The sequence below is a fragment of the Pan troglodytes genome, chromosome 15, assembly GCF_028858775.2.
Source record: "Pan troglodytes isolate AG18354 chromosome 15, NHGRI_mPanTro3-v2.0_pri, whole genome shotgun sequence".
In the NCBI taxonomy this organism is placed as follows: domain Eukaryota; kingdom Metazoa; phylum Chordata; class Mammalia; order Primates; family Hominidae; genus Pan; species Pan troglodytes.
In genome coordinates this window covers 47,247,593-47,265,630 of record NC_072413.2, presented here as the reverse complement: position 1 = coordinate 47,265,630, position 18,038 = coordinate 47,247,593, and the positions used below count along the sequence as shown (strand labels likewise).

The following is an 18,038-nucleotide window of genomic DNA, read 5'->3' as shown; positions in this document are numbered from 1 at the left end:
TAAAGAATGTATCAAGGGTTTCTAGTTGCAGAGATTTTACTTGTGTGTGTGTATGTATATATATATATCTCCATGTAGCCACCCTCAGAAGAAAGTAAGAGAGCAAGTAGACAAAGAGAATAACTCAAGTAAGCAGATGAACCCACTGATTTGTGGGCTAGTTGACTGGACTTTAGAGCATCTTTTCACACATTTTGCCTTACAATAAGATTCCATGTAGAAAAATATTTACTTTTAAAAACTGTGTATTTTAATTATGCTTTTCTCTTTCTGATGCTTCACTTAAAATGAATAAATCATGTCTGTTTCTGGAAGTATTTTTTTATTCTTTTTTTCTGCTTGAAAAAGCAATTTTTCTAATACTCCAAACAAAGCAGGAATTATAATTTCAAGTAGGTGAAAATAGAATAAACACTGTTAAAAATATCAATCACAAAGTTGACAAAAATAAACAATGGGGAAATGACTCCTATTCAATAAATAGTGCTGGGATAACTGGCTAGCCATTTGCAGAAGAATGCAACTAGACCCTTACCTTTCACAACATACAAAAATTAACTCAAGATGGGCTAAAGATTTAAGTGCAAGATCTCAAACTATAAAATTCCTTGAAGAAAACATAGGAAATACCATTCTGACAGGGGTCTTGGCAAAGAATTCAAGACTAAGTCCTCGAAAGCAATTGCAACAGAAACAAAAATTGACAAGTGGGACCCAATTAAACTAAAAAGCTTTTGCACAGCAAAAGAAACAATCAACAGAGTAAACAGACAACCCATAGAATAGGAGAAAATATTTGCGAAGCATGCATTTGACAAAGGCTTAATATCCAGAATCTATAAGGAACTTAAAACAACTCAGCAAACAAAAATGAATAACCCTATTAAAAAATCGGCAAAGGACATGAACATACACTTCTCAAAAGAAGACATGTAAATGGCCAACAAACATGAAAAACTGCTCTACCTCATTAATCATTGCAAAAATGGAAATCAAAACCTCCAGACACTATCACACATCAGTCAGCATGGCTATAATTAAAAAGACAAAAAACAACAGACGCTGGTAAGGCTGTGGGTAAAAGCAAATAATTATACACTGTTCGTGGGACTGTAAAAATTAGTTTAGCCACTGTGGAAAGCAGCTTGGAAATTTCTCAAACAACTAAACTCCCAAAACCTCTTTTGATCTTATGGGTAAAAGCAAATGATTATACACTGTTCGTGGGAATGTAAAAATTAGTTTAGCCACTGTGGAAAGCAGTTTGGAAATTTCTCAAACAACTAAAATCCCAAAACCTCTTTTGATCTTAACTGCACAATGGAATGATATTGTAGTGAACATGTGATTTTTAGTCTTCTCATCACTCTCTCTTCCTCTTGAAACTCCTCTTTTCTTTCAGGCCAGAATCACATATTAGCTGTGATGTACTTTCAAAATCCCTGCCTAGAGTTGTCCTCCTGACCTGGACTTGGCCATTTAGTCCTTCCTGGGATTTTTCAATTTTTAAATTGAGAACTGGTGAGGTGGTCTCTCTCTGGTGGTGGACATCATAGGAAGTCATAAGGTGGAGAGAGAGAGAGAGAGAGAGAATGAATGGAGGAAGTAGTCAAGCTCAAGCTGTTCTGGTTGGCTATAGCTCTGCATATTTTACTTATCTTACTAGTTGGTTGGATGATTTCCCTGCATTTCATGAGCTGGTCTAGCTAACCAGATTTGAATCTTTTTTTCTCTTGCAACCAAAAGAGCCCTGAATCATACACAGGCTTTAAAGCTATTTCAGAAGACAGTAGGGATTTGATGATATATCTTTCAAATTGTCTGTATATGTTAGTGTAAAGGCTTGGTAATTTAACTTTCTTTGGGAATGATTTCTGGTACTCATGCACCTTACTTTAGCATAATGTGTTACAGCATACACTACCTTGTGCATGTTTTGGTATGGCGTTTAGTATACAGTGCTAACTAGTGTAGCTAACTATATATAACTATATATATATAGTTATAGTTACTATATATATATATATATATATATATATGGAAAATATCTTTCCATATATTTACCCAAATTTTATGACTGGCCTTAATAATTTAAATGGGTCCAGGCTGGTTTTATCCTTTCTATCAAAATGAGAAAGTTTTATTTTTCTGAAGCTTTCTGTTACAGTTTGATGCAGGCAGGATAAAGAACATTAGCATTCCTGTAGCTGAGTGTAGTGGAGAATAATGTGTAAGTAAAGCCTCAGAGAAGAAGAGAATCCCAGAAGAGGGCGTACGTCCAGATCCAAAAACCTCATACTCACCATCTTGGTGCCCCAGCAGCAAGTCCTGATGGGTATTTCCTAGTTTAGATGAATAAAGACCTACAGTAGGTAATAGAGAACCAATATCTGCTTTGTTTCTTTTTATTTCCTCTGAAAGAAAATGGCTCTGATCCCAAATTTTTAAAGCTGTTTTTATTTCAAGTGAAGCAACCATAATCAGTTTGACTGAAATCAAGGTGAGTAATACATAATTTATAACATCTGAAACAATTTTTTTAATGCAAATTCCTGGGGGTGGAGGATAGTTACTCTTTAGGGATAGCACATATTTTATTAGCATTCAGGCCTTTACCAGAAAATGGATATAGACATAATAGGTCTGTCATATATCACCAACACATTAAAACAGTGTCAAAAGACTTAAAAATACCCTTTATGGTATTAAACTGTTAATTTTTAGTGTTTATTTCCATGTTGGTTTTTTATTTACATGTACAGTTTATTTGATGAAAATTATTTTTATAAGTGTAAGTTGTGACACATTCAGACAAAATTTAACTAATTTAGCTAAGAGTATTCATTAAGGGTTCTCCTTAACTGGGATTGCCTGTCCTTGAGAAATAATAGTTAGGCAGGGCTCATCCAATGTAAAACTCTATGGATCATGATCTCTGCAAGGGTTCTTTGAATCAGATAATAAAAACTTTGTAGAGATTGACTGAATTAATGTGATCTCTAAACACTTTACTACTTACATTTATAAATGACACAGTATAAGGGTAGGTGGTGTTTTTGAAACAAATTTCAAGTTCTTACTTCATAAAGTGGCAATGCAAATCCATAGCAATATAGTTACAAGTATAGTAACAATATAGTAACTAATAATATAGTCATAATATAGTAATGAGACAATTTCTATTATGTTGTTCAGGTCCTTTTCATTGTATCTTCTTTGTGTCCTGGGCCATCTGTCCTGCTGTCCACCTCTGGCTGCAGGGCCCTTATTGCTATAGTTCCATAATTTTCTTTTTGTTCTCGACTGTCCTTAAACACAAATGAATCACTTATTAATTGATTGATTCCTGAATAATATTTTTACTTCTCACAAATAGGCTATGGAATGCACTAACTGTTTTACTTGTTAATGAAAATGGCTCACTGAGGTTCAGCATGTGGTGTCTGTAATTCTCTCCAGGGTCTTTGTTCCCTTTGTGGAAAATAAAAGTTTTCTATGCTGATGGACTGAGAGGGACAATTATACATCTTCATTGGTTAGAAGAGTCACTTCTTTCCTTGAGTCTGGTCTGGAAATAGATGTGCCTCACTTTGTACAGTACTCAGATTTTTTTTAAAGTAAATCCCCAGAAAGACTTCTCCAAACAGCAACACCTTGAAATTATTGTAATGACTTCAAATTCCATATTAGGTGGGCTTTACAAATTATTATTATTTTGTTTGTTTCTTGCGGAAAAAAGCAGTATCCAGCATATTTAAAATTTAGAGTATGATGGTATTTGTTTTATGCTGGTATTTTCACCTATACAAGGTTAAACATTTTTAAGACACATTACGAGTCAGTTATACTTTTTGGTGGAGTTTTGCTTTATTTAGCCATACTTTTTTTTTATTTTTTGGTTGGGGCTCCTCGGGAAGTCCAGAAGCCTTGACTGAAGTGAGGCCATGATGGAGACAGTCAAGGTTTCCTAGCACGTACTAGAAATGGCAGTGACTGAAGTGCAGGTTTAGCTATTTCAGGTGGTGACTGCAGGCATCTGCAGCACTCTGATTCATAATGTGCGCACACCGTGATGTGCAATAAATGATTCTTTCTGACACCAGCTGCATGTGGTGATGCCCTTAGGGCACTGGAAAGGGATGTGAAGGTAAGGTTGAGTGGCTTTCTATGTCTTTTTGAATTTGTTTAAGCAATTGAGGTATCCTGACTGAGATGTCAACTGAAGAATATGAGGGACTGAGGAAAATGAGAAAATTCAGAGGAGTTCGATGGATCTCAATTTGCCTGGTGATAGGTGATTACTTTGGACAGGGTCCTTGTATTAGAACAGATGACCAAGGACTTAATGGATAGGTTGGTGGAGAGCTCAATGGAGAGTCTATGAACTTGGAGAGTGTCCCAGTGTGTACTAAGTCGGGATTTTGTCAGCTGAGAAATGAATTTCATAAATATTCATTGTTTGGAAAGAAGATGGAACCAATGGGAAGGATAGAAAGTAATGAAGAAATACTCAGGTGTAACAGAGGACAATACCATGGTTTATTACTATATGTTCTATGGAGTTGTTTCTGGAAAGTATAAAGATTAGATGAGCCCTTTGGACTAAACTTATGTGGAAGTTGTTTCTTATGTACTTGCGTGCTTTTGTCTTGTTGTTTTGGTCTGAAGTAATCTTGTGACCTGGACTTTCTTATATAGAACTCAATATTAATTAAGATTAATTAGTATCTTATATATAGGAATTAATTAAGCTTTACTAATATTTAATATGCAGATTGGTACTAGCATTTAGCTTAGTATACATGTCACATGTCATATGTCAAAAAATAAATGAGATGAATGATGTAGGGGCTCAACATGTTGCAATATTTTGCAGTACATATGCACCTGATTGGGTGGATCTATAGGTTGTAATCTAGATTTAAACAACAACTCTCACAAAATTAACAAGTGCTTTAAAAAGATTCTAGCCAAAGAATTTTGGCTTTGGGAGAAACTAATAATGCAGAAGAACTACAGGAAATGGAATTAGGACAGTCCTAGTCCTAATTTTTTTTCTTATTGAGATGGAGTTTCACTCTTGTTGCCCAGGCTGGAGTGAAATGGCACAATCTTGGCTCACTGCAACCTCCATTTCCAGGGTTCAAGCAATTCTCCTGCCTCAGCCTCCTGAGTAGCTGGGATTACAGGCACCCACCACCATGGCTGGCTAATTTTTGTATTTTTAGTAGAGACGGGGTTTCACCATCTTGGCCAGGCTGGTCTCGAACTCCTGACCTCAGGTGATCTGCCTGCCTTGGTCTCCTAAAGTGCTGGGATTACAGGCATGAGCCACCATGCATGGCCCCTAGTCCTAATTTCCTTTCCTTTCCTTTCCTTTCCTTTCCTTTCCTTTCCTTTCCTTTCCTTTCCTTTCCTTTGCTTTTTATTTCCTTTTTAACTTTTATTTTAGATTCAGGGGTACATGTGCAGCTTTGTTATATAGGCAAATTGCATGTTGCAGGGATTTGATATACAGATTATTTTATCACCCAGGTAATAAGCATAGTACCCAATAGGTAGTTTTTCAATCCTCACCCTCCTTTCACCCTCCAGCATCAATGAGGCCACAGTGTCTGTTGTTTTATTTTTTGTGTCCATATTTACTCAGTGTTTAGCTTCCACTTATAAGTGAGAACATGCAGTGTTTGGTTTTCTGTTCCTGTATTAATTTGCTTAGGATAATGGCATCCAGCTCCATCCATGTTGCTGCCAAGGACGTACTCTACTTCTTTTTTAAGGCTGTGTAATATTTCATGGTGTATATGTGCCACATTTTCTTTATTCAGTCTACCATTGATGGAATTTAGGTTCATTTAATATCTTTGCTATTGTGAACAGTGCTGCAATGGACATATGTGCAGGTGTCTTTATGGTAGAACAATTTATATTCCTTTGGGTATATACCCAGTATTGGGACTACTGGTTCAAATGGTAGTTCTGTTTTAAGTTCTTTGAGAAACCACTGCACTGCTTTCCACAATAGCTGAACTAATTTACATTCCCACAGTGTATAAGCATTTCTTTTTCTCCACAATCTCACCAACATTTGTTATTTTTGAATTTTTAATAATAGTTATTCTGTCTGATGTGAGATGGTATGTCATTGTGGTTTTGATTTGCATTTCTCTAATGATTAGTGATGTTGGGCATTTTTTCCATGTGCCTGTTGGACATGTGTATGTCTCCTTTTGAAGTGACTGTTCATGTCCTTTGCCCACTTTTATATGTGGTTGTTTCTTTCTTGGTTGTTAATTTGTTTAAGCTTCTTATAGATTCTGGATATTAGGTCTTTGTCAAATGCATAGTTTGCAAAAATATTTTCTCCCATTTTGTAGGTTGTCTGTTTAGTCTGTTGATAGCTTCTTTTTCAAGGCAGAAGCTCTTAAGTTTAATTAGGTCCCACTTGTCAATCTTTGTTTTTGTTGCAATTGTTTTTGGCATCTTTGTCATGAAATCTTCACCAGTGCCTATATTCAGAGTGGTATTTCCAGGTTATTTTTCAGGATTTTTCTAGTTTTAGATTTTACATTTAAGTCTTTAATCCATCTCGAGTTGATTTTTTACATGGTGTAAGAAAGGGGCCCAGCTTCAATCTTCTTCATTTGGATAGCCAGTTATCCTAGCACCATTTATCGAATAGGGATCCTTTTGCCCAATGCTTGTTTTTGCCAACTTTGTTGAAGATCAGTTGGTCGTAGGTGTGTGGCTTTATTTCTGGGCTCTCTATTCTGTTTCATTGGTCTATATTTTTGTACCAGTACCATGCTATTTTGGTTACTATAGCCTTATAGTATATTTTGAGGTCAGGTAATGTGATGCTTCCAGGTTTGTTCTTTTTGCTTAGGATTGCCTTGGCTATTTGGGCTATTTTTTTTTGATTCCATATGAATTTAAAAATAGTTTTCTTTTCTAATTCTGTGAAGAATGTCAGTGGTAGTTTGATAGGAATAGGATTGAATCTGTTAATTGCTTTGGACAGTATGGCCATTAAAAATTGCTGATTATTCCTAATCATGAGCATGGAATGTTTTTCCATTTGTTTGTATCATCTATGATTTCTTTAAACAGTATTTTGTAATTATTGTTGTAGAGATCTTTTACCTCCCTGGTTAATTGTATTTCTAGGTATTTTATTCTTTTTTGTGGTTACTGTGAATGGGATTGTGTTCTTGATTTGGCTCTCAGGTTGGATGTTGTTTGTGTATAGGAATGCTATTGATTTTCGTACATTGATTTTGTATCCTGAAACTTTGCTGAAGTGGTTTATCAAATAAAGGAGCTTTTGTGCAGAAACTATGGAGTTTTCTAGCTGTAGAATCATATCATCTACAAATAGAGACATTTTGACATCCTTTCTTCCTAATTGGATGCCTTTTATTTCTTTCCCTTGCCTGACTGCTCTGGCTAGGACTCCTATGTTGAATAGGAGTGGTGAGAGAGGGCATCCCTGTTTTGTTCTGGTTTTGAAGGGGGAATCCTTCCAGCTTTTGCCCATTTGGTATTGTGTTCACTGTGAAATTCTCATAGATGGCTGTTATTCTTTTGAAGTATGTTCATTCAATGCTGATTTTGTTGAGGGTTTTTTTTTAAAACACGAAGCAATGTTGAATTTTATCAAAATCTTTTTCTGCATTTCTTGAGATAATCATGTGGTTTTTGTTTTTAGTTATGTTTATGTGGTAGATGACATTTATTGACTTGGATATGTTGAACCAACCTTGAACCAATAAAGCCTACTTAATTATGGTGGATTTGCTTTTTGATGTGCTGCTGGATTCAGTATGCTACTATTTTCTTGAGGATTTTGCATCAGTGTTCATTAAGGATATTGGCCTTTTTGTGTGTGTGTCTCTCTGCCAGGTTTTGGTATCAGGATGATGCTAGACTCATAGAATGAGTTAGGGAGGAGTCCCCCTTCCTCAATTTTTTGGAATATTTCCAGTAGGAATGGCACCAACTCTTCTCTGTACCTCTGGTAGTATTTGGCTATAAATCTGTCTGGTCCTGGGCTTTTTCTGGTTAGCAGGCTTTTTAATTACTGATTTAATTTAGGACCTCACTTTTGGTCTGTTCAAGGTTTGAACTTCTTCCTGGTTCAGTCTTGGGAGGTTGTATGTTGCCAGGAATTTGTCCGTTTCTTCTAGGTTTTCTAACTTGTGTGCATAGAGGTGTCTTAGTAGTCTCTGAGGGTGTTTTGTATTTCTGTGGCATCGGTGATAATGTCCCTTCCTAGTAATTTCTGATTGTATTTGGGTATCTCTCTTTTTTAATTTATTAGTTTAAGCTAGTGGTCTATCTATCTTATTAATTCTTTCAAAACACCAACTTGTGGATTTGTTAATTTTTTATGATTTTTGGCAATTGAATTTTCTTCAGTTCAGCTCTGATTTTGGTTATTTGTCTTCTGCTAGCTTTGGGGTTGGTTTGCTCCTGTTTCTCTAGTTGTTAGGTCAGGTGATTGCTTTTAGATCTTTATAACATTTTTTTTTTTTTTTTGAGATGAGGTCCCACTCTGTCACAAGATTGCAGTGGTGCAATCTTGGCTCACTGCAACCTCCGCCTCCCAGGCTCAAGAGATACTCTCACCTCAGCTTCCCGAGTAGCTGGGACCACAGGCACACTCCACCGTGCCTGGCTAATTTTTTGTACTTTTGGTAGATATGGGGTTTTGCCACGTTACCCAGGCTGGTCTCAAATCAGGAGATCTACCTGCCTCTGTCTCCCAAAGTGCTAGGATTATAGGTGTGAGCCACCATGCCTGGCCAGATCTTTATAACTTTTTGACGTTGGTGTTTAGTGCTATAAACTTCCCTTTTAACTCTGCTTTAGTTGTGTCTCAAAGATTCCGGTGTTTCCTATGTTTGCTCTCATTATTTTAAAATAATTTCTTGTTTTGTGCCTTAATTTCATTATTTACCCAGAAGTCATTTGGGAGCAGGTTGTTGAATTTCTATGTAACTGTATGGTTTTGAGTGTTTTCTTAGCTTTGATTTCTATTTTATTGCCCTGTGGTCTGAGAGTGTGCTTGGCATGATTTCTTTTTTTTTTTTTTTTCTGATGATTGTTTTATGTCCAGTTGTGTCGTTGATTTTAGAGTATGTGCCATGTGAAAATGACAAGAATAGAGTATGTGACATGTACAAATGAGAAGAATGTATATTCTGTTGCTTTTGAGTAAATAGCTCTGTAGGTGTCTATTAGGTCCTCTGGTCAAGTGTCAAGTTCATGTCCCAAATATCTTTGTTAGTTTTATGCCTTGATGATCTAATACTGTCAGTGTAGTGTTGCATTCTCCCACTATTATTGTGTGGTTGTCCAAGCCTCTTCATAGGCCTCTAAGAACTTGCTTTGTTAATCTGGGTGCTCCTGTGTTGGCTCCATATATATTTAGCATAGTTAGGTCTTCTTGTTGAATTGAACCTTTACCATTATATAATGTCCTTCTTTGTCTTTTTTGATCTTTGTTGGTTTAAAGTGTGTTTTGTCTGAAAATAGAATAGCAACCCCTGCTTTCTCTGTTTTCCATTTGCTTAGTAGATTTTTCTCCACCCCTTTACTTTGAGCCTATGGGTGTCATTGCATGTGAGATGGGTGTCTTGAAGACATCATACTGTTGGGTCTTGCTGCCTCATCCAACTTACCACTCTCTGCCTTTTTATTGGGGCATTTAGCTCATTTCCTTTCAAGGTAAGTATTGATATATGCAGATTTGAGCCTCTGTTTGTTAGCAGGTTGCTACACAGACTTGTTTCTGTTGTTGCTTTAGAGTATCACTGGTCTTCTTTGCACTTAAGTGTGTTTTTGTGCTGGCCAGTAGTGGTCTCTCCTTTTCACGTTTAGCACTTCCTTAAAAAACTCATTTAAGGCACATTTGGTGGTAATGAATTCCCTTAACATTTGCTTGTCTGAAAAGGACCTTATTTCTCCTTTGTTGAGGAGGCTTAGTTTGGCTGGATATGAAATTCATGGTTGCAAATTCCTTTCTTTAGGAATGCTGAATATAGGCCTCCAATCTCTTGTGGCTTGTAGATTTCTGCTGAAAAGTCTGCTATTAGCTTGAGGGGGTTCCCTTTGTAGGTGACCTGCCTCTTCTCTCTAGTTGCCTTTAACATTTTTTTCTTTCATTTTGACCTTGGAGAATCTGATGACTGTGTGACTTGGGGATGGTCTTCTTGTGTTGTATTTCACGGGGGTCCTCTGTGTTTCCTGGATTTGCATATTGGCCTCTCTAGCACAGTTGGGACAACTTTTATGGATGATATCCTGAAATATGTTTTCCAAGTTGCTTGCTTTCTCTTTCTCTCTCTCAGGGATGCCAGGAAGTCATAGCTTTGGTCTCTTTACATAATCCCATATTTCTTAGAGTTTTTGTTCATTCATTGTTTTTTCTTCACTTTTGTCTCACAGTTATTTCGGAGAGAGTCTTCGAGCTCTGAGATTCTTTCCTCAGCTTGGTCAATTCTGCTGTTAATTCTTGTGATTGTATTCTGAAATTTTTGAAATGAGTTTTTGAGCTCTATGAGGTATGTTTTGTTCTTTCTTTAAATGGCCATTTTCATCTTTCATCTTCTGTATCATTTTATCAAATTTCTTAGAATCCTTGGATTGGGTTTTGACTTCCTCCTGAATCTCAGTGATCTTCATTCTTATCCATATTCTGAATTCTATTTCTGTCATTTCAGCCATTTCATACTGGCTAAGAACTATTCCTGGGGAACTGATGTGGTTGTTTGGAGGTAAGAAGGCACTCTGGCTTTTTGAATTGCCAGAGTTGTTGCACTGGTTCTTTCTCATCTTTGTGGGCTGATGTTCCTTCAGTCTTTGAAGTTGCTGTCCTTTGGATTTTTTAAAAATTTCATCCTCTTTCATGTCCTTGGGGGTTTGATTGTAGTTTTGTTTCTGGAAGATTTTAGTGGGCCAAGGCTCAGCTAAGGACTCCTGGGCTGCAGTCTGTATCTCTGCAGGGCTGGTTTCAGGCTCCCAGCTTTTTTTCTCTGGCCCCTAGAAGTTAGGAACCTTCTGCACTGGAGTTGTTGAGGTGTTTCTGGACCTCTGGTAACAACATTCTGATGTGTGGTGTCAGCCAAGGTGCTTCACTGTGTGGTGGCAACAGGATTCATGATGGTTTGTATGTTCCAGCAGCAGCGGCAGCATGGTGAGGTGCACACTCATCAGCTGAGGTTGGGCACTGGCAGGCACAGTTGTGCCAGCCTCCATAAATATGTTTGCATTGGTGGCAGTGGCAGTGTGGCACTTGTGGTAGGGGGTGAGGCTGCTGTCTTCTGTGCATGCATTCATGCTGGCAGAGGTGTGGGTCCTGCCATGGGGTGCTGGTAGGTGTAGGGCTGGCATCTTCCATGCATGTGATTTTGCTGGCGGCAATGGCTGCCCAGGCAGTGGGCAGGGCCACTGGTCTCCTTGTGTGTGTTTGCATTGATAGTGATGATGGGTTGTGGTGATGTGGGAAGCGCTCACACTGGCAGCTGTGGCATAGTGGGGTACATGTTCATTTGTGTGCCAGTGGGGAATGCGAGGTGTGTTCCATCCATGTGCATGCATGCTTGCAAAGCAATGTGGGGGGTGGCCATGGGCAAGTGCATGCTGGCAAAGTGGCATGGAGGGGCTATGGTGAGGGGAGGGTGTAGATGGGCTGGTGTGCATTGGAAGGGGCTGCTCTGCTGGAGTTCTCCAACAGTCAGGTGCAGTCTGCCAGCGCAGGAGCTATGATGCAGGTCCCCAGGAGGCATCCCAGCTGAGCATCCCAGGCTTTACAGCAAACAGGCACCACCAGGTTGGCACCCCAAGAGAGGCCATCAGATGGGGTTGCTCAGGTCGTACCAGCCCCATCTCATGGGCAAGATTGCCCTGTTCTTTTCAGGTCTGACAGTTCCCCTAAGGCTGAAATCTCCTAAAAGAGTAAGGCAAGCCTTGGGATGGGTGTCCCTGGCTGTGCTCCATTACAGATGCTCCTGTACCAAACTCTCTAGGCTCCGCATCAGCTGGAGTTCTGTACCTACTACCTCTCTATCCAGTTTTCCCTGCCAGCTCAAGTGTCCTTAGGGGTCTTGGGATCTCCTGCTGCCAGGATTCCAGAGGTCTGTGTCAAGAGTAAGTCACTCCTGGCATGCTCAACTCGTTCCTTTCCCAGGAGTCACTGGGGGCCAGGAATGAGTCCTGGTGCATGGTAGTCCCGTGCAGGGTTCCCAGCTTCCTCCCCCTTCAGCCCAGCATCTGTGTCCTTCCTTACTCTGCTCTCAATACCTTCCCTCTGAAGATCTGCTCAGAGTGTATCAGTCTTCCCGATGTCGCCATCCCTTGGTGGCAGATGTTCCTCCTAGCTGCATCTGGTTGGCCATCTTGCCTCCCCACAAAAAAAGTCAGGGCCTAATTTAAAAATTCTTTATCAATCACATCACAAAACAATCACAAAACGATTGCCATTACAAAGACTTTAAAAAATACATGACTAATCCACAGTTGTTAATGATTAATCTCATCAAAAGTATATATTGTGCCAAATAATGGTAGCTAAGGACAACGGTACAAGGATATATTTATAAACAAATAAATATACAGGTATTGGGGGTGAGTGATCAAATTTTTTTTACTGAGGGAGCATGTGATTAAAATGTTTGGAGAGCACTGTTTCAGATTATTTCTGTTTCATTGACACTACAGGTGTGCTTTTCAATCTTCAAATCTATTTAAAGTTATTAACATACTTAGATGTACAGCTCTGAGTTCTAATTTACATATATGTTATAAAGCCTTGGATTACAAAGAAGCTAGGACGATTATCACTCCTCTGAGCTTCTGGGTACTCTATTATGTACATTTTACTTCTCTACCAGCCTATCCTGTTGAGCTGTGTGTTTCTGGTCTTCCCATGAGGGTTCCTTGCGAGCAACGGGACTCTCTTTTATGTTCCTTATCATTAGGAAGGCTGTATTTTTCAGCCTAAAAAAGAAGACAAGGTATGCAGCAGTGAACATTTAAAATCAGACATATTTTGAAAATATGGGCAGTAGGATTGCCATGGCTAAGGTGTTATGTATAACAAATGTTAGGCAAATAAAAGCTCAAAATTACTTTGTTGTTTGTTTGAGGCAAAGATTGTTTTAAAGAATTAATCTATGTAGAAGGATCAGGTATGTGTGCTGCCTTTAACACTGCATGTGCTCCAACTTTACTGGAGTAATCACCCTGTTTTTGAGGGCTTATGTACAGTCAGAAGATGAGTCATAATATGTAAATGAGGCAGTAATCATGTCTGCACTTTAAAAGGTACTGGATCTGAGATCAAGACAAATTTGGCATGGTTTACATCCTATGTTCTTAATTATCTGATTAGAGTTGATTACTTTTCAGTCCCACTAGGAAATGTAATTGGGTAGGCATCTGTAATTTGCTTTGTGTGTTTGTTTTGGTGCATGTGTTTTTATGTGGATGTTTGTGTGTTTTCAATTTTCCTCCCAGTTCTTAGTGTGTAAGCAGGCAGTTAAAAAAGATAACTTCCATTCTACCATGAAGGCTCAGGTTATGGATGTAAGTAGTTGCTACAACTAGGATTTCTATTTCTCAACTGATTTATTGTGGTCTTTTTAATAGGTTTTTTGGTTGTTTATATTATAACCAGCCTTCCACATCCAGTTTTTAAATCAAGCTTTGCTTTTAGGGTAACTTAGAGTATTATTTAAAACATATTTTCTCCAGAGATTATATTATACAGTAGAAGTATTTTTATTAAACAAATTTTGTATAACTTAATAACTTCTGCAATAGAAAAATACAGTAAATTATACCAGATAGGTAATCAGCCCAAAGCATATCTTTGAAAGAATTCAGACTCCATAGTTCAAGGAGCAGTGTCAATTTTAACTTAATGAGGACTTTCTGTCTTATAACCAACAGATTGTATTTTTTATTTTATTTGTTAAGAATGATGCTACGGATTCACTAAATAGGTTTTATTTTCTTTTTTACAAATGGAAATGGACTGAATTAATAAATATCAATTGTTTTAGATTCAGAATGACCAGGCACAGCTAGCGTTTGGATAATCAAACAAGGTTTATTTATCTAAAGGTCACAGAAAGAGGTCATAGCAACATTGTCTAATGACAGATGGAGGTGTAAGTTTCCAAGTCACCTCAAAAGGTCATCAGCAGTTACACTGTTGTGGATGAGAAGTCTGAGTGACTGCTGGTTACATCAAAGCTTCTGGAAGCTCAATGCTTCCCTGGATGCCCAGTCTTAATGAGGCTGGAACAGTTCTGCATTTGTGGCTTAGATATGAGCTGAGGACACTCATCATAGCCAGGTGTATCATGTCCATCTTGGTGTTAAAAAATATACAAAAGGTCTCCCATGTGTGATGCAGTAAAACACCCCTAGGCTTGAACACAGCTGGATCCTTCTGCTTTCCTGAACTGAAAGCTGCAGGACAAGATAGTGGTCAGTCCAAGACTCAGACCAATGGGTCTTAAGATGAGGAGCAGGATTATCTTGCACATGTCCATCATAAGAAATTCAGAAAACACAGAAAAAAGCCAAGAAGACAACATGACCTACCAAATTACTTGTCAAGAGATACTCAGCATTTATAGTTTGGTGGATATTTTTCTAGCATTTCCAAAACAAAATCATCCTAAGATACTATTTATTGATTTGTTCTTAATAAAATACTATAGATACCTTTTTATATTAGCAAATATTGATCTATAATTATATAATTATTTAATGGCTACATAATATTCTATGTTATGGTTTTATGATTACTTATTTAGCCAGTCAACTATTGACCAGAATTTATGTTGTTTCTCTCTTTTTATGATAAGCATGCCACACTGAATCTCCTTGCAGTTATATCTTTTAGTTAGATATGTTGTCAAATTATTTCTTTCTTATACTTATCAAATTCTCTTACACATTCTGCATGAAAACAGCTTATGATGTAATGACGTTTTTAGATACTTCATGAAGGACAAATTTAAATTCTGGATAGTCTGTTAAATATACAATAGTTGGAAATTGGCTAAGGGTAGTCTTAAGCTAAACTAATGTAACCAAGAGAAATAATGTTTAGAGCAGGAAGATTGTTTTCTTTTGGTCAAGTTGGTTGAGATATAATTTGCATACAGTAAAGTTTACCTTTTTTAGATGTATGACTCTATGAATATTGATAAATGCACGCTGCTAGGTAACCTCTTCTTGAACTTTTCCCTCACCCCAGAATGCTCCTTCATACCTCTTCGTAGTCCACCCTTTAACCCAGACAAGAGCCATGAAAACTATTAATCTATTTTCTGTTTATGTAGTTTTGCCTTTTCCAGAATGTCACATAAATGGAATAATACAGTGTGAAGTCTTCTGAGTCTGGCTTCTTTCACTAAGCCTGCTGCATTTGATATTCATCCATATTACTGCTCACATCAGTAGTTTGTTTCTTTCTATTTAACTCACCGGTTGATGAATTTGGATTGTTTCTAATTTGTGATGATTATGAATAAAGCTGTAGCTGTGATAAACAATTGCACACAAGGCATTAGATGGATATATGTTTTTATTTCTCTTGGGAAAATAATTACAGTAGGATTGCTGGGTTGTATGGTAAGGGGATGTTTAACTTTAAAAGAAACTGCCAAACATTTGGTATGTACCAAATTTTGATTGTACATTTTATACAACCACCAGCAATGTATAAGAGAGTTCCAGTTGCTCTGCATCCTTACTGACACTTAGCAGTTATTTTTTTATCCTGTGTTTTTAAATTTTAGTTATTCTAGTAGGTGTGTAGTGGTATCATATTGTGGTTTTAATTTGCATTTCCCTAATAACTAAAGATGTTCATAATTTTTTTTGTACTTTTTTTTGCTCTCCACATATCTTTCTTGATAAAGTGTCTGTTCAAATTTTTTCTCATTTGAAAATTCTAAAAGTTGAATTTAAAAAAAATTATTGAGTTATGAGAATTATTTATAGATTTTGGTTACCATTCCTCTCAAGCACCACTTATTAAAAAGACTTAGAAGCACTTTGGGAATGGTATAATAAGACCTCTGAGGACTTCTTCTGTAAAAGCAACAAAAACACTGGAAAAAATGATCAAAATAAACTTTTTTAGAACTCTGAAAATTAACCAAAGTTATGCAACAATCTGTGAGTTATTTATTCAAGAAAAATGGCTGGATCTCTGTAAGAATAAGAGCAAGCTTTTTGGCTTTTTAACTGTCCCATTTCCATCACCTTTCCCAAATTCTGCAGTAGCCTTGACAACCAGCAGACTTGCAGATACAGTCATTAGAGAAACCAGTAGCCTAGCAGCCACTGAAGGGGAAGAACATATTTGGAGCTCCCTGAAAAGCTCCATCCCCAGAGAATTGTCACTATTTGACCTGCCTGGAAGCTTCCTGGAAAAGACCACTGCACAGGAGTTGTCTCTATTTGACCTAACTTAGAGCTCACTTAGTGGGAAAAGTCCTTTTCCTAGGATATTTGTCAAAAACAAAATAGTCAGCAGCTATTGTTTAATGCCCAGCTCCTGAGGCAATATACCGCTTGAGGCAAACAATATGCTAGCTAAAAAACTTAATAGTAAAATCTGAGAAATGAGATGAATATGTGGAATTTGGAAAGCTCTGACATATTCCTGGGGTTGTAGAAGGCTATGTGTATGGGCAGAACTGTGCGTTGCACAGAAAACACCTGGGGACATTCTAGTCTCTCACCTTTGGCTGAGCTTCAGGCTCTGTACAAGAAGGAAGTGAAGGTTGAAGCAGATTTCTAAACTTCCAGAGTGTTGAAATCATCCCCCAATATACATGTAGACCCCTCAGCAAATGTTTAGAGACTTATTGGTTTAGGGCCTTCAGGGAAATTTCATTTTTAAAATTTTATTTTACTTTAAGTTCTGGGATACATGTGCTGAAAGTGCAGGTTTGCTGCATAGGTATACATGTGCCATGGTGGTTTGCTGCACCTATCAACCCATCGTCTAGGTTTTAAGCCCCACATGCATTAGGTATTTGTCCTAATGCTCTCCCTCCCCTTACCCCCCACCACACAACAGGTCCCAGTGTGTGATATTCCACTACCTGTGTCCATGTGTTCTCATTGTTCAACTCCCACTTGTGAGTGAGAACATGCGGTGTTTGGTTTTCTGTTCCTGTGTTAGTTTGCTGAGGATGATGGTTTCCAGCTTCATCCATGTCCCTGCAAAGGACATGAACTCATTCTTTTTTATGGCTGCATAGTATTCCATGGTGTGTATGTGCCATATTTTCTTTATCCAGTCTATCATCGATGGGCAGTTGGGTTGGTTCCAAGTCTTTGCTATTGTAAATAGTGCTGCAATAAATGTACGTGTGCATGTATCTTTATAGTAGAATGATTTATAATCCTTTGGGTATATACCCAGTAATGGGATTGCTGGGTCAAATGGTATTTCTAGTTCTAGATCCTTGAGGAATTGCCACACTGTCTTCCACAATGGTTAAGCTAATTTACATTCTCACCAACAGTGTAAAAGCATATCTATTTCTCTGCATCCTCGCCAGCAACTGTTGTTTCCTGACTTTTTAATGATCTCCATTCTAACTGGCATGAGATGGCATCTCATTTTGGTTTTGATTTGCATTTCTCTAATTACCAGTGATGATGAGATTTTTTTCATATGTTTGTTGGCTGTATAGATGTCTTCTTTTGAGAAGTGTCTGTTCATATCCTTTGCCCACTTTTTGACAGGGTTGTTTATTTCTTGTAAATTTGTTTAAGTTCCTTGTAGATTCCAGATATTAGACCTTTGTCAGATGGATAGATTGCAAAAATTTTCTCCCATTCTGTAGTTTGCCTGTTCACTCTGATGATAGTTTCTTTTGCTGAGCAGATGCTCTTTAGTTTAATTAGATCCCATTTGTCATTTTTGGCTTTTGTTGCCATTGCTTTTGTCGTCTTAGTCATGAAGTCTTTGCCCATGCCTGTGTCCTGAATGGTATTGC

The 18,038-nt window shown here is 37.7% G+C and overlaps 1 protein-coding gene across 1 annotated transcript in view; it reads left to right on the top strand.

Moving 5' to 3' along the window:
• Positions 1-18,038, top strand: part of LOC134808295 (putative uncharacterized protein CCDC28A-AS1) — a 340,334-nt gene that overhangs the window by 219,178 nt on the left and 103,118 nt on the right. The gene's annotated exons all lie outside the window — the stretch shown is intronic.